The sequence below is a fragment of the Triticum aestivum genome, chromosome 4D (assembly GCF_018294505.1).
Source record: "Triticum aestivum cultivar Chinese Spring chromosome 4D, IWGSC CS RefSeq v2.1, whole genome shotgun sequence".
NCBI lineage: Eukaryota > Viridiplantae > Streptophyta > Magnoliopsida > Poales > Poaceae > Triticum > Triticum aestivum.
Window position 1 is genome coordinate 259,806,089 of NC_057805.1, and position 5,275 is coordinate 259,811,363.

The following is a 5,275-nucleotide window of genomic DNA, read 5'->3' on the forward strand; positions in this document are numbered from 1 at the left end:
GAGCGCGAGCCACAGACTTAGCACTTTGGATGGCAAAGAGAATGATGGTAGGGGTTCATAAAGGAAGAATTTTTTTGAGAAAGTCTCGCATCAACTCAGTGGATCGTTAGGCAATGGAGAGGCCTTTCAATCGAAATTGATGCGATGAGTAGGGACTGCCATGCAACAGATGCATTAAAGCAATAAGTGTATGAAAGCTCACTACTGAAACTAAGCGGGTGTGCATCCAACTTACTTGCTCATGAAGGCCTCATGCATTTCAGTAAGCCCATCATCAGAATATGCAAGTCAAGTTCTATATGTAAAAATTCCCACTAGTATATGAAAGTGGAAAATGATGGAGACTCTCTATATGAAGAACATGGTACTACTTTGAAGAACAAGTGTGCTAAAGGATAGTAGCATTGCCCCTAATCTCTTTTTTCTCTCAATTTTTTCAGAACAATGTCATGGACCTCATCCCACTTTTCCAATGATTCATTTGTCTCCATCATTCTTTTACTCACTGGGGCATTGCTCTAATAATGATGATCACCACACTTTTATTTACTTACAACTCAAAAACCTGAATGATACGGCCACATATGAATGCCTCTGGCAGTGTACCAGGATTTGCAATGATTTAGCATAACATGTATAACAATGAAAAATAGTGGCTTTGCCACAAATATCATGTCAACTGTATATGAGCATGCAAGGCAAAATGACCATGAATGCTCAAGTCATGTGAATACTAACGTGGAAGTTGCATGGCAATATATTGGATTGGCTATGGAAATGCCATGATAGGTAGGTATGGTGGCTGTTTTGAGGAATGATATAATGAGGGTTATGTGTGATAGAGTATGTCATATCACAGGATTTGGATGTGTCGACGAAGTTTGCACCAAGTCACGAGGTGAGAACGAGCAATGCATGGTACTGAAGAAGCTAGTAAAATATGGATAGGCAGAAGTGCTTATAGTCCAGAAATTCATATTAGTCATAAAGAACTCAAATACTTATTGTGAAAGTCTATTAGCCCTCAAAGAAAAATACTACTCGCATGCCCCTAGGGAGGAGGTTGGGAGGAGTTAACCATCGTGCACCCCTAATTCAGAACACACAAAGGATATCAATCAAGGATAAATTATGCTCCAACTTCCCTGCTATGCTATGATTGACACTTTAATGAAATAGTGAATCGCAAACCTTAACATCTATATTTTTACTAACAAATGTTTATTAAATAGTGAACTTAAATATTATAACTTCAATATCATTGATCTGTGATTCACATTCAGTGATCTACATGAAAGTTTTTATTATACCGCTCTTCTATACCTATCATTTTTAGACTAAACATATAGCTCGTGCAAATTACCACTTCCTATTTAACTCTCAAAATATACAAGTGAAGCATGAGTGCAATTGATTTCTATAGAACATAAGTATAGCCGTGCTATAAAGATACCAGTGAAGCACATCAGCAACTTGACTTAACTAAAAAGATATAAGGGAAGCATAAAGAGCATTCTACCAAATGATGATCAATGCGTGTTGATAAAACAAAATATGGACATGGCAGCATGATGATCATTATTATAAAAACCACTATTAATCATAGAACTTCGCATGATCAAGTAACAATTCATTCACAAGCTAAAGTATAAACAAGAACTTTCTTGAAAACTAACAAACTATGTTCTCAGTCATCAAAGAAATTACAATTCATTATGTTTCCAAGAAGGATCTATATAAGAGCTTTTGTTTAGCAAACTTCACATACTCAACTATCATATAGTCTTCCATGATAGCTCGCATGCAAAGCATACTTTTAGAACAAATTATTCCAATCAGACACAAAAGAAGATGCCCTCCCAGCGTATTTATCTCAGGGATAATTTCAACAATAATAACGCATGATTACATATATTCAAGTGGATATATATATCTGGATCGTTCCCTACCACATGATGCTCGCCAAGTGGTGAATACTTGAGGTTGGAATAGGAGAAAATAATTTTGACTCTTGCATGAGGGTAAACAATAAATATTATATGATAGGCCCTTTGTAGAGGGAAGTATAGGATGTCATGCCCTTTTAAGTTGGATGTGCAAGCTCTTAATGCAAAGTAACTTCACTTTATATTGCCCCTTATGATAGGAACCTTTATTGTGCTGTTCATCAACTTTATTGCATTACCGTCACAAGTTCGTACAATGCTTATTTTATCTTACAATAAAAGATCATACATATTTACAAGCAATTTTATTGCTTCGCACCGATAACAACTTACTTAGAGGATCTTATTCAACCCATAGGCAGATATGCTAGACTCTCATGACAAGAAACTGGGTTTCAGGGTATTTGTATGCACAACTAGTATCTCTACTTAGTACAAATTTTTTTTGGCTTTCAAAGATTCTAAACAAGCACCACATGTTAGTGGATCCCTGACAATATAAATCCTCTGCAAATATAAGCAATCATAACTCATTACATTGTCGTCCTTACCCAACATCAACTATTTGATCAAGTTTGAAAAAAATTAATGGGGGTTCACAATCACAGAAGATGTCCAAGATAGTACATTTATATGTAAAATCTCTCTTCCTTTATTATTCTTTCCTGTATTGCATCAATGGCCAATGCTTATTTCCTTGAAATAAATTTTATCAATTATAGTTCTTTTATGTAAAGTCTTTAGTCTCCATGGGATTAGCATATGAAATTATTATTATTATTGCCATGACTGCTGCAAAAGAAAGAAAAACTAAAGAGTACTCAAACTCATACTACTCTTTATTATAGGGATAATTGATTTTATGCCCTTAGTTGGGTCACACTCGGCAATTTTACCCTTAATTTCTGAAAACACTCGTTCTTGCCCAAGCCACTTAGTTCGTCTTATGTTTTTGCCCTTCCGTCACGGTTCCATCCAGTTAGTACCATTTGACCGTGTGTTGACCGTTTATGGGCTTTTTGTTGGACAATTTTGCCCCTGCTTCTTCACTTTGTGCATTAAATGCGCTACTTAGGTGTCCACTTGCTTTATCGGGGGCGGTAACAAGGCCCGTCCCGTCCGTCGCCGCTCCGCCTTTCTCTGACACGCGTCCAGGCCAACGAGGCATGCAGCACCACGTAGGCTGGCAGGCTGCTGAGTTGGCGTGGTGGTAGGGTCTTCACGAAGATCAGTATGCCACCGCGCATGTGTTTGGCTAGTTGGATTAGTACCCACGTCCTGCCACGTGGGTACTTGCTTCAGTTGGTGGGTTGGCCGCTGAGCTGGGGCGGTGATGGGGCGGCAAGGTCTTGCCGCGGTCTTGCGTATATTCCCGGCAAGGGTCTTGCCGGGGTCTTGTGAGCGCCCTCGACAAGAGTCTTGCCGGGGCCTTGCGAGTGTCTTCGGCAAGGAGCCTTGTCGGGGCCTCGTGGGCATCCTCGGCAAGGAGCCTTGCAATTGTCTTATCTTCTGGTCCTCATCTAGGATTTGTAGGCTCTCTGTCTTCACAAAGATCTGCATGCCATCATGCAAGTACTTCCCGAGCCTTGGTTCCAATGCTGTCGATGGTGTCGGAACTCTCAGGCTCAAGGGTGGTTGCGATGTTGGTGTTGGGCGAGCTGCCCTGGTAAGGCTCTTGCCGGGGCTGTGTAGGCTGCCCCGGCAAGGGTCTTGCCGGGAGGAAGCCTGTCTGATCGCTCCATCTTCTGCGCCCTTGGTTGGAGCGCTGCTCTGGTAGCCTTGCACTTCTGCTTCCCTCCTCTGCCCTGTTAAGTGTGGTCGTGGGTGCGGCTCTGAGTGCCCGTGCACAGGTAAAGGGGCACAAAAGAGAGCCCCTACTTTTGTGCACCGACAGGAGCCCTCGGGCCTGGGCCACACATAAGCGCGACGCGTTGTTGGGCTAGGCCCAAAATGGTGCGCGGGTACGCGTGGCAGAGTTTTACTGCGGTAACTTTTCTGTTGGTTGCACTTCCCCACGACCCGCGTTGAATGCGCAACATGGGGGTCGTGCGTGACGTGGGGGTCGTGTGTGGAGTGACCGCAACATGCTTGCGTCACTCCGCGGTTTCAATAGTAAAGAGGCGGTCCGTGTTCTCCTCATAAAAATAGAGGAAGCCGCAGGGGCGCGACTCATTTACTAGGTAGGCTCGGGTCGTGGCCATCATGGCACCCGCGTCCCACGATCACGGGGCGCGAAACGGCCGCTCCACTTGCCATCTGAGTCCTGGCTCGCCCGCCACGTGTCCTCCATGCGCTGGGGAGGGCAGGTGGCGGACACAGAAGGCATGGGTTTTAATGTTGGGCCGGGCATTGCTGATTGGGGTAGCGGGTCGGTCCTGTCTCCTCGCGTCTCTGGCGATTGGATTGGCTGATTGGGGCGGTCGCACCCGGGCTCGTTCGGCCTCATCCCTCTATATAAAGGGAGGGGGACAATGTCTTCTCGCACCCATTTTCTCTCATGCTGATCTCTTTCCTTCCCTTTGTCATGGCGTGAGGGCGTGGTCGTGGCTGTGCCCTTGGGGAAGCGACCAGGTCTTCCTCCTGCCAGAGGGTGGTGGCAGTCAAAGAAGAGCTGGACGCCCAAGGTGAAGGCCACGCTAGAGGCAGAGGCGCTGGCCGGGGCCACGGTCGACGAGGTGGTCGAGGCAGAGGCGGGCGTGGACGGGGGACTCCTGCGTCGTCACCATCTCCGTCGCCATCTCCTCGAGCATCTCCTCCTGCTGCGTCGAGCGGTCATGTCGGGGATTCGGCGCTGGAATTTATCCTGCAACTGCGCGGGCCACCGTGCAGCTGCCTTCGTCTTCCCGAAGTGTTTGCGAGGGTGCTGGAGATCGACCGGCCACCGAGGCTAAGGCTTCACATGGAGGGGTGTCACCATGGCGACATGCGGGTGAACACAGGGTTCCCTGCCCCTCATGTGATGCTTCTTCGTCGGTGCTGGAAAACCTTCGCACGTGCCCATTGCTTGATGGATGGGAACGTCCTCTACTTCAGGCTAGCGGAGAGCGACCTGCTCTCCGTCAAGGTCTTTGGGCGCTCGGGACACAGGCTAGGGTGCTGTGCCGAGAGCTCGACCGATGGCGAAAGCTCCTCTTCGGGCGAGAATGACGAGGAGGACAGCGACGACGACGACGAGGGTAGCGGGCGGGAGGATGACGGGTCCGACTAGGCATCGGACACACCGTCCCTGGGCGGCGCCGGCAGTACCACCATCTGCATCGCCAGCTCCTTGAACTTCTCGGGGTCGCCTCCTTGGGCAGTTGGCGTGGGAAGGCCGGGGAAGATGAAGA